The sequence below is a fragment of the Podarcis liolepis genome, assembly GCF_965112155.1.
Source record: "Podarcis liolepis genome assembly, chromosome: 6".
Classification (NCBI taxonomy): Eukaryota; Metazoa; Chordata; class Lepidosauria; order Squamata; family Lacertidae; genus Podarcis; species Podarcis liolepis.
The window spans coordinates 67,177,848-67,190,649 of NC_139559.1; positions in this window are offsets into that span (position 1 = coordinate 67,177,848).

Sequence of the window (12,802 nt, forward strand, 5' to 3'; positions counted from 1 at the left end):
AATGCACATCCCCGTGTGCTCTCTGGAATCATAGGGTTACTGCTTTGTACTGAGATGGCATCCCCCTCAGATTCCATATGCAGATTGACTCTGTGGACAACTGCAAGTAGAAGAGGTTGTTAATTTTTTTGTTTCATTGCATGTTATACACAGAATCTAGGAGACACTTTCTAAATCCCTAGGTTATTCAAGAATGCAGTATCTCCTTGGCGGAGAGGGTTCTGAGGCTGTTTAGTGACTCTGACACTGCAGTGATTCATAAAATGGCCCTTTTTGTGCTGGCGGCAAGAAAGATTGGGAAGAAGGAATTGGACAAAATAGCAGTCCAATAGCAGTAAATTGTAAGGGAGATTAGGAGGTCTAAATTGAAATGTGCTGTAAGTAGTTGTGGAGGCTCGTCTTTCTTGCAATACATGGTTCTGCTGGTTTAAGCAGAGGTTTTGTGATATTACACACACACACACACACACACACACACACACACACACTGTATATACAGTGGTACCTCGGTTTTCGAGCATCTCAGAAGCTGAATGTTTCAGTTTTCGAAAGCCGAAAACCTGGAAGTAATTGCTTCTGTTTTTGAACATGCCTCAGAAGTTGAACTTGCAATTGCAATTTTCCAATTGAACTTGCAGACAGCCCTTTGCACCTTGGTTTTCAAATGTTTCAGAAGTTGAACAGTCTACCACAACAGATTACATTTGAGAACCGAGGTACCAATGTACAGTGGTACCTCTGGTTACATACTTAATTCATTCCAGAAGTCCGTTCTTTACCTGAAACTGTTCTTAACCTGAGGTACCACTTTAGCTAATGGGGCCTCCTGCTACCACCACACCGCCGCCACACAATTTCTGTTCTCATCCTGGGGCAAAGTTCTTAACCCGAGGTACTACTTCTGTGTTAGCGGAATCTGTAATCTGAAGTGTTTGTAAACTGGGGTGTTTGTAACCCGAGGTACCACTATATATGGTTGTGTTTGTATGGTTTTGTCATAGCTTTGGCTAGCACAATAAACTTATTGAACCTGAGATGGCATCCAAATTTCACAGCCTCATTTGAGAGCAGCAGATTCAAGAGATCTGCTGTGATTTTCCACTTGGAAGATCATAGGGAAAATGTGCTCTACCAATTTATGTGATCTATTCCACATCATAGAAGTCATAGATATTCAGGAACTTCTGTGAATGGCTCCAAGCTGCAAAAATCACATATGACACATGTATGTGGTTTGCACCTAAGGGTCATAGCTGGGTTAACCCCCCCCCCACAAATGTTTTTAAAAATGGATACAATATTTCATAAAGTTTCAGACTAAAATGTTACCAAAGTTTTAAGAAATAGCTTAAGAGTGCAATTTACTCAAGTCTCCCTCAACTTTCTTCTTCTTCTTTTGGATGCTTGTCAGGCTGAACATTTAGGTTTCACACTCATCTGCACATCTTTGAAGTTAAAAAAATAAATTACAAGGGAGCAGGGTTATGCTATGCATCCAGAATTCATATATGGTAATAGTTCCAGTCATAGATAATAAAGTGGACCATAAAACACATGCAGTTGACAGCCATCTTCAGAAAATGGCATGGGCTCTTTGAATGAATATAACTCACCCTGCTGCTGTCTGCAGAATACAAAGTAAAATTTCAAGAGATTTGCCCCCCTTCTGTGCTTACAATATGAAACCATGGCAGGAGTTACTTTTAGATGACAAAGGTATACCAGAGCTGCAGAGTGGAAGATTCGGCAACTGTGGAAGCACTAAGTTACACCTGCATTCCTACCTGCCCCTAGAACATGCTTCTTTGCGTAAAAGGGCTCTGCACAGCTCCCTCCCCATTGGTCACCGTGTGGGGCAGTGGTGGGAACTCTTAGGTTTTCCACTTGTATTACAAGCTTGCTATATAGTCAAACTTTGGTTCTCGAACAGCTTCGTTTTCAAACGTTTCGGCTCCCAAATGCCAAAAACCTGAAAGTAAATGCTCCAGTTTTCAAATGTTTTCTGGAACCCAAATGTCCAACGTGGCTTCCATTTTGAGTTTCCCTATTGAACTGAGGCTTACACTTTCAGTTTTCTGTTTTCGGAAACAGTCAAACGGTCTTCCAGAATGGATTACGTTCCAAAACTGAGGTTCCACTGTATGTTCAAAGCCATCATGTCAGGGAGAGATCTAGTTTAATAGAGGAACTTTTTTTTCTTATCACCTAGATTTTGACTAGCAGTTCTTTTTGTTTCATTGTACCTAAATTAACCACTTGATTCTCCTTAGCTCCCCACCACCACCACTGCAATCTGCATACAGTGTAACCACACGATCTATTCTTTGTGTAAATCCCCTGTCTGTTCTTGGCTCTTCTTCTAGCATTTCATCAAAAGCCTTTCCTGTATATATACAGTGATATAGAAAAAGAGAAGTTCTGGCTGGAAAAGAAAAGTTGTGTGTGTGTATCATGTACACATGGGTGAATGTTTGCTGTGGGGCCACAGCATACATGTTTGGCCCTCACCTCATTCCCCAAGGCTAACCAAGCAAGGTAGTGGGGTTGCCATATTTCAAACAGTGAAAATCCACTTTTATGGAAAATCAGCAAAAATACATATGGGAAAATGGTAAAAATGGCACTGGTGACATGGGCTGCCATACAACTGGAAATCCTGGACCTATGGCAACCCTACATGGTGGGGAAGAAATAGACAGAATCATTGGCTAGGAAACCACTGAGTGCAGTGGCTGGCATGCCCAGGGAAGGATAAAGGAAGTGCTCACACCTATATATTATTAAGAAACTCACCTGCCCTTACTTATTAATGTGCTCTTGATTTGCAGATCTGCACATGTTACATCTGATTAAATATAACTGTTCCACCAATATGTTGACTCTTGGGTATATTGCATGTTTATGGGACCAGTCCTATTGATAATGCTAGTGATTAGAGAGAATGAGGTTATTTTTTTTTTTGCAAACATTATTTTTCTGAATTTCTTATACTCTGAATGAGAGCTCAAAACGTATTGAGATTTGGTTTGTGCCCCTTTTGTGGCACTGATCTCTGGCTGCCATGTGGCTATGCTGCTTCCTTCTAAGTTACTCCGACGAGTTTTACAGATCCCATAATTCTGCTAAGCTGCTTCATTGCTTCCGATGAACAGAGCTTAAGAAGTAGATGTGTTTCATTTTCAAAATGTCACAGAAACAAACTCTACAAGGGGCAGAAAGTCAGCAGAGAAGGGGGAGGGAGAAAGTCTCATGATTTGCAAGTGCTCTTTGTTGGCTTGGTAATTTTTCTTTAGAGGCACGTATGGATAGACACCTGAGTTCAAAGCGAAGAGCAACTACTTCACACCAAAACAATATTAAAGCTATTTTCAGCGTAACTTCTACTGACAAATGAGAAATTATCATATCCTAATGCCACTGAATAACCTTTATCTTAAAGCAGGCCTAGCATTCATTTAAAATAAACCTTATACTTCTTCCCATTTAATTTCAGGTCACTGTGACCATCCTTTCTGCTCTATTTCCTCTTTACCATTATTTTTCTGTAATAGCTTTAACAATTATTTTTCCTAATTCCCAGTTACTCTGGATCTGCTGTATCCCTTAGCAACCATATTTTAACACATTATTGGCCTTTAAAAAAAAGTTCTTTGTAAGCGCTTTTATTCCTTCCGTAGGGTCTCGTCCCCATTTCCTACTGATGTTATACATATTACGATAGTAATAATAAACTTGTTTAAGGGTGCTTTGTAGTCACAGGTTTAGTTTTCCATTTGCACACAGGTAAGAATATATATTTGCTAGTTTCAACTGAAACATCAGGAGGTTCAGGATCCAACCCAACATTTCATTGTGGCTGGGAAACCATTTTTCCTCTTTCACTTCAAAAGGGAAACCTGCGCCCCCCATAAAAGAATTGCACCACATTTCTCATACTTGCAAGGAGCTGATATTTAGCAATGAAAATCTATTACGACAAGGAAAATACTCAGATCTGCTTCTGAGTGGTACAATGGTTTTGTTTGACTGTAACCTGAGGTTCAGGAAGGAATTCAGCTTTGCACTCTTCTCATCTTTCCATCAGCGCAAGCATTTCTACTTCCCAGATGGAACAATCCCCCATCTTCTTCCTTGTCGTGCTGTTCTGGGGGCTCTCCTGAACCCTTCAGAGTGGGATTGTGAGAGGTCCAGGGGTGTGCAGGTTTTGGAGAGAGGGTATAGCTCCACTGTGCTAGCAGGTGCCCTTGTGTACCAGGTTTGCTGAATCCAGCCCTCAATCTCCAGTATGTCTATGCTGACACAAGAAGAAGAAGATACATACATGGACACACTCTATTCTTGTAATTTGTTTTAAACTATTTTCAAAGTTGTATTTCAAATTGTTGTGACCTGTCCTAGACCCTTATGCTGAAGGCTGGTTAATAAATCATCACCATCACCATTTAATTGTTTAAAGCAGGGGTAGCCAACTCCCAAGAGACTGCCATCTACTCACAGAATTGAAAACTGGCGGTGATCTATCCACTTTTTTGGGGTTCAGGTCAAAGTTGCTGAGCTTTTTTTAGGAAGGGGGAAAGCCCCATTTTTGGAGAGTTCCAGGCTAAGCTGTTGGCCATTTTTTTTTAAAAAAACACCATAATTTTTATTAAATTTTCCATTTTAACAATCCAATCAAATCACATTAAGTAATCCAAATTATACAAATAAATATCATATAGTCCAAATATTCTGCCAAACTGTAAATTTTTGTTGGGGCTTCCCATGCTTCACGTTCAGGGGGGGTTCTAATCATCTTATGTTTCTACTGCCTTGAGTTTCTAATAGTTTCTTCTTTAAATCTTCCTGTTGTTATCTGTCAGGGAACTGTCATCAGAGGCGAAAGGAGAGGTAAGACACTCCAATGATGCAGGGGAGGGAACTAGCAAGGAGAGAGAGCTTCCTCTGGGGAAGGAAATCCAGGGGACACCAGGGAGGAAGGAAAGGTGGAGAGTACTGCGGAGAGGAGGCTCCGAGACTCTTCCAGTGAAATCAGCGGAGAGAGCACTGGACCTCCGCTTGGCACACCCACGCTGCGCAGAAGGCTTCTGCACAGAGAATCTAGGAGGAGACTGGGCGTCAAAGAATTTCTATGTTGGAAGAAATTTAGGAGACGCCCACTCACGGATTCTGCCAGTGACTAAGACAGTTGCGTTTCAAGGGCTGTCAAACCAGGGAAGGTTTTAGCTATACGACTAGCTTGGAGCAGTTTGCAGTTTACACACAAGCAACCCCAATTCCCATTACATTATCCTTCCTTCTTTTGTGGCCTCTGAGTTGTTTCCACAGGCGAGTTGAAATAAACAATAATGTGCTTCTGTGTGAAATTTGTATGACTCTCCTTTTAAGCTGGTAAGTCTGTTGTTTGCAGAATGTCCTCACACGCTGGTGTTTATGCCGAATCAATCCAAAAGTCCTTCTCTGGTGGCAGACGCCATCTTCACTCAGTTCCGATGAAATAAAATCTGGGCGTTTGCTCATTAATTTTCTCAGACAGGTTGCATCAGACATTAGTTATTTTTAAAGGAGATTTGCCAAATCGGACTTGAAGTACAGATATAATAACAAATTAAGAGCTCACCTCCCCCAAGACTATTTATCTCTGCAACTCGTTCTTATCCCATAATGGCGGATCCCAGTTAAAGAATGCATCACATCACCCTTCTCAGAATCCGTCCAAAGTTTTTTGGTGTCTCTCCAGCAGCTAACAAGATCCTGCTTCTTTCTAATATCAATATTTGGAGAGTCTTTTATCTTCTTCCAAACGTTTCAAAAAACAAAAGCTTTCGTTATATAGTATTATTATTTCCACACAGTTTATATTTTCACATCTCACTTGCTGTAAATAATGTAAACAGGTTTTTTTTGGGGGGGTTGTTGTTAGGTGTTATCGTAGTAGAAAAAGAAAAAGTTTTATCCCCCCTCCTTTCCATTTCATTCTGACATACCAGTTTAGATGTTATTCTTAGATGTTATCTTTCTTCCTCTCCGTTACTCTTGGCACCTCAGTGGCTGGCTTAATTGGCAGATTAATTACCCCTTCTTCGCTTGAAGTATGTCCAAGAACTTAAATCCAATTTTTTATCTTAAGAAATGGAACTAGGTGCGCTCGCGGAGACAGCGTCCAGGAGATCCGAACTCCCTCGGGGGATTTCCATCCAGTGCCCCCACCCCTCCGTATTTACGAACTCAGGGGTGGTTTGTTGGGCACTGCGGATGAGACTGCATCTTCCCTTCCACCAGGAAGAATTTGGGAGGCTGATTACTCCCATCTCAGCCTCTAAATTACCTCGTGGGAGCTGGAGAGATGGTATTGTCGGCCATCTTCCGTGGCGCCCCTAGCGGAGCCCCAAGCTGTTGGCCACTTTTAGGGGGAAAGGGGAACAGCCACTCACCAACAGATTGCTGGGGAAGCAAACAGCCTCACTGAGTAAACTCTGTCTTCCATTCTGCAGATCATGCAACAATGAGGGGCAGAGCGAGGGGGCGGGGACTGATTCTATTTTACCAGCACTAAGGAAAGGGATCCAGCGATCGACCACGATCTACCAAAACCTCCCAGGGATCTATCAGTAGATCGCGATCGACCTGTTGGACATCCCCGGTTTAAAATATTATTATTTCTTGATTCTTCCTCTGTGAATAATTGATTCAGCTTCCCTGTAATCTCGTCTTCCTCTCACACACTTCTGAGTCCCTTGTCATCCAAAGATCCAACTTCCTCCCTACGTTTAAATACTAATGTATTTAAATAACTACATGTTGTTGGTTTTAATGTTTTTAGCAAAGTGCTCATCAAACTCTTTTTTTAAAAAAGCATCCCTTACTGTCTGCTTGCACATTCTCTGCTAAAGTTTGTGATCCTTTTTGTTCTTTTCATTTGGACAATACTTTATTCTGTTAAATGAAGTCTTCTTGGCTGTAATAGCTTGTTTGCTCATTATCCTCTCAGCCCTGGTGATAGTTTTCCTGATCTGCAGTATACACACCATGGAGCTTCCAGTACCGTCCCTTAATCCCTGTTCTGGGCCCAATAAGCATGAGACACCTTTGCCTGGCAGCACTGTGGCCCATAGATTGCAGCAAAATACTGGGCAAGGTTTTGCCCCAAATCCTCTCTGATGGGCTCATGGGAAAAAGCTGTCCCATGAGCCCTTGTTTCAGAGGAGAGGGGAAAGCCTATATAAGGCTGCTTCCCCTGGATCTCACAGCCATTTTGCTTTGAGAGCTACTCGTCTGCTCATTCTTGGGTTAGAGTCTTGTAGAATGATGAGCTAATCCTGGGACCCAATGCCCTGCCTGCTGTTGCCAATAAGGAATTTGCCTAATTTTATCCCATCAGCATTGTACAGTCTTGTTATTTTGCTGCTCTCACGGGTCACATAAAGTGCTTACCTGGGCAATCAACTCCCAAATATTTTCCATTTCACCATTTTGACTTTGCTTTTTGACTTCCTTTTTACAATTTCCCTCACTTGGGGGAAGTTTCCTCTTTTGAAAGATGCTTGGGAAAAAAGAAACATTTGGGCACAGAAGCTTCTATTTAAATTTCCAACAGTGCTTTTGGATGACACAACATTGGACGCATTTGGGGAAATTAAAATGATGGTTCATTGATGTATTTGATTGACGCTGCAGTCCAGTAAACTGAAGGTATTTTGTATTGCCATAGTAGGGAGGGTCTCCAGAGAGCACATTAAACCCAGTCCTGCCCCGCCCCTCAAATCAGGAGTCAGTTCTGACTCCATAGCCACGCTGTAGGCATGCCACTTAATTTGCAACAGAATGTGAGAAATGAAATATAATAGCAGAATTTGATCATTGGCTTAAACTTTAGTTCTTTCAAAACTTATGAACAAACAAACAATGTAGCAAATGCAGGCAGATGATCATGAAAAGAAACATTCATCTTGAATAGACAGAATAGTAAATGAAATCGGGAGTCTTACATTGTGGAGGTGGAATGAGGAAACTGTCAGAATATATTAGAATTTCATGTAGCTGTCATGCATTTCCAGCAGAATGAGAGCCCTGCTGCCTAGAGGCCTGGGTGCAGCCCTGATGCAAGTTGAAAATAGGAATCCCTGTGTTCAGATTTCAGCTCTGATCCTGACCCTAGCATCCTTCTGAAGCAAGAAACCAATGCCGCAGCCCTAATAATGCTGAAGTTGATAGCAAACTCCAGAAGCCCAATATACTAACCAGTGCTTTTCTTTCTGGGGCTACTCAAGTGTATGCAGTGCTGGTACCTTTTCTTAAAGGAGAAAAGCACTGATACCAACCAATATACTACTGGAATCATCTTCTCTGCAACTCCACGGAAACGAGTGGTGTGTCTCTGTGACATCTGAACTGGAAATGGCCAGGAAGGTCCTGGACTGGTGTCTGGATGCAGTGGTGAAGTGGATGAGGGCTAATAAACTGACAAGATGGAGGATCTATAGGTGAGTGATTCCCAGGCCTGGGAAGTCAGCAAGCTGCCTGGAAATTAGGTGAGTTGCATGCCCTGTATGAGGTCCTGCTGTCCATGAAGGAACAGGTGCATTGTTCAGGGCTGCTCCTGGGCCTAGCCCTGTCACTGAAGGCACAGGTTTCCTCAGTGACTAGGAATGCCTTTTAATCATTTTGGTTGATAAAATATCTATGGCATCTCCTGAATCAGGATAGCTTGTCCTATCCCAAAATGTGCTAAGAGGAAGGGACGCTTTGCAAATCCACACCGTGATCAACTCCCACCTGGAAACTAATGTCCCTACTGTGGATGGACATGTGGATCCAGAAATGGCCTCCACAGTCACTGGCGGACTCATTGTTAAAACCATGTTTATGGAAGACAATCTTACTTGGCTAGGAGTGATCGCCAAAGAAGAAGAAGAAGCTTGTCCTGCATTGTAAGCATAACATGACAATGGCCTATCTCCCTGACAGCATACAAATTGATATGGCTAATCGGACCTAACAACCTTTCCCCATGACGCATGCAAACAACCTACGCTGCAATCAACTGAACACAAGCAAGCAAGCTCTGGACTCTCTGATCTCTCACACCACCAACAAAAATAAATAAATAAATAAATAAATAAATAAATAAATAAATAGCCTACTCGTGCGATACTGACATAAAAACCCTGCACAAACACTATGCAATAGATTGAAGGATCATTACCCTCATCTCTCTCCCTCCTCTCTTTGCCTTCTTCCCCCCCTCCACAACTGCAGAATGTCTATGACAACAGTGTCTCATACCAAATATACCATGAATGAACTGTGAAAAAGATGCTAGGAATTCAATGTCAAGACACTATATGTACTTTTTTTGTTACACAAGAAAATCTTTAATAAAAATAATTAAAAAGAAGCAGAGGAAGAAGAAGCAGGGCTTTTAGTGTGGCCGCCCTTGCTCTGTGGAATAATATTCCTGTCAAAATAGAATAGGCACTCACTATTTGCACTTTCCCGAAACCGTTGAAAACATTTTTGTTCTGACAGGCTTTTCCAGCTGGATAAATGAGTCTTTACCACAAGTGTCGACTTGGTATGTTTTTAGTTTTGTTTTAAACGTATTTGCTATTTTTATGTTTAAGGGCTTTTAATTATCTTCAGTGTTGTGAACATTGCCCTGAGACAGTCATTTAGAAGGTGATTAATAAATCAATGATAATAATGTTCCTCACTGAAATGTACATTTCAGTTTATGCTGAGGGTACTCAAATAATGGAAAACATCATTCTCTGCTCCAGGTAGGTCACATACATAAATAATATTTATTGTAATTTGCTTATTTTGCATTCGGTTGCGGAACATGTATTATTATTTTTTAAACCTGGGCTTTTGCTGAATTTCAAAATGGGAGTGTATAGTCGGGAAGACAATCATGAACAAGTGACAAGTAGCAGGGGCTTATGAGTCAGGACACATGGCTGGCAGGTGTTAGGTAGTAATGAGAGGCCCAGCAGCCAGGTCCCCTGAACCAAAAAGCATTTTGCAGATGTGCATTGAATCTCTGCTTAAAACCTCCCATGAAGGAGAGTAAACAACATCCAGTCAGAGTCTGTCTCATTGTCAAACAGTGAAGAGTGGGAGGCAGCAAATCCATCTGATATTGATTCTTAATTGTATTACAAATCGTGTTGCAAATCACAATGAATTAATTTATTAATTAATTCCAATAATTCCAATAAATTGAAGTATAAAAGCAAAAAAACAAAACAAAACAAGTAATGAAAATGCAATTGAAAAATCACATAGCATCTGGTCCAGTTCATTACAGTCACTCCAACAAGCAGGGGTGAAAAAACATTCAGTGGTCCATCAAGACCCTCAGAAATTTTCAACAAATCTGTGGGTTTAGGAACCACTGATCTGGGGCTCTGCTAGACGACAGTCATGTCATTTCTATGCCTTGCATTCAGTGCCTCTTTTATGCACTACTTCCTTGGCACATGTATTCCTGACTTTAGATGACTACCAATAATACACAGGGCCTTTTGAAAGTAGAAAAAAGTCCTTGTTAAATAGAGACTTTTGTTCCAAGGTCAGTTATTAGCTGTAAGTGGAAATCGTCTCCTCTCCAATTTTGTCATCTTCTGTGGGCTGATTGGATGACATGGGGGCACAGCATTCAGCTTCATAGGATCTGCATCCACGAGTCCACTTGAGGGCAAACTTGTTCTTTGTTCTACATGCATCACACCCTGAGCAAAGCAATTCCTTACACGTTAGATTTACTTCCTATGAAAAATGATACAGCACCTTTTGAAAAGAAATTAATCTCTTGCTGAAAAAGACAAGGGGAAAAAAAAGGAACAGTCACCTTAGATCCAGATATAGTGCGTTCGCCTATTAAATCAGATACGTTATTCATGGGGGTCAAATATTTCATATGCTAATTACAGCTCCACACTTTTATCAAAGTCCTGAGTCAAATACATCAACTGTTAGCTCTCATCAATATTGAATAAAACAAATTACATGCTAAATGGATGGTGTGTAAAAAGTATAAGAGGCTGCCTGAAAATGCTCAGAAAGTTTTGTATTGCACAGAAATAGGTGGTGCTCTTCCACTTTCACCGCACATACCGCAAGTGGTGTTGTTACCAAACTTTCCAAATAGCTACAGGGAAACTTTGGCAATGGCACACAGAATGGGCAGCACCAGGACTGGTTGTTGTTGTTTAGTCATTTAGTCGTGTCTTCGTGACCCCATGGACCAGAGCACGCCAGGCACTCCTGTCTTCCACTGCCTCCCGCAGTTTGGTCAAACTCATGCTGGTAGCTTCAAGAACACCGTCCAACCATCTCGTCCTCTGTCGCCCCCTTCTCCTTGTGCCCTCCATCTTTCCCAACATCAGGGTCTTTTCCAGGGAGTCTTCTCTTCTCATGAGGTGGCCAAAATATTGGAGCCTCAGCTTCACGATCTGTCCTTCCAGTGAGCACTCAGGGCTGATTTCCTTCAGAATGGATAGGTTTGATCTTCTTGCAGTCCATGGGACTCTCAAGAATCTCCTCCAGCACCATAATTCAAAAGCATCAATTATTCGGCGATCAGCCTTCTTTATGGTCCAGCTCTCACTTCTTTACATCAGTACTGGGAAAACCATAGCTTTAACAAAGACCTTTGTTGGCAAGGTGATGTCTCTGCTTTTTAGGATGCTGTCTAGGTTTGTCATTGCTTTTCTCCCAAGAAGCAGGCGTCTTTTAATTATGTGACTGCTGTCACCATCTGCAGTGATCATGGAGCCCAAGAAAGTAAAATATCTCACTGCCTCCATTTCTTCCCCTTCTATTTGCCAGGAAGTGATGGGCCCAGTGGCCATGATCTTCGGGTTTTTGGATGTTGAGCTCCAGTCCATATTTTGCACTCGCCTCTTTCACCCTCATTAAAAGGTTCTTTAATTCCTCCTCACTTTCTGCCATCAAGGTTGTGTCATCTGCATATCGGAGGTTGTTGATATTTCTTCCAGCAATCTTAATTCCAGTTTGGGATTCATCCAGCCCAGCCTTTCGCATGATGAATTCTGCATATAATTTAAATAGCAGGGAGACAATATACAGCCTTGTCGTACTCTTTTCCCAATTTTGAACCAATCAGTTGTTCCATATCCAGTTCTAACTGTAGCTATGGAGACACCCAAATCTTTTAGGTGCTTAGGGCCTCTAAATGTCCTGGGCTGCACACACAGAAACATGCTTGTGTTGTTGTTGTTGTTGTTTGTTTGTTTTCCAAACTAATAGAACTAAACCATGTTGACCACCTTGAGCTCTTTGAAGAAAAAGATGGGATAGAAATGAAGCAATAAATGAATGAAGGAAGGTTCCCATTATCATTTCCTCCCTCCTCTGCAATTTGCTCAAAAGTGAAAGCAAGCATACAAAAAACAAATCCTAAAAAAGAAAATTGTACAAGCAAGTGGGAGGAACTAGCAAGAACGAAGGGACATTTGGAATTTCCCCGTTCTCTTTTAGTGTTTTAACAGCAGTTTGACAAAACTGTCCACTAGAGACTACTTGAAGGTGATCGGCACTCCAGAGATAAAAAGGTTTATGAAGGAAGTCATGGTTCCACCAGGCTCATGAAGAGCTATCTTTCTGCATCCATGTACTTCCAAGCATGCCTGCCTTTGGAGATTCTTGGGGTTTTCGAAACCGGTTCAGTTAATCTTTAGAACAATGCCCATTAAACTTAATTACAAAGAGAAACCTATTTCAGTTATACAAATAATATCCCCATGTAGCCTAATTTAAAATAATTGCCTACATCTCCTTT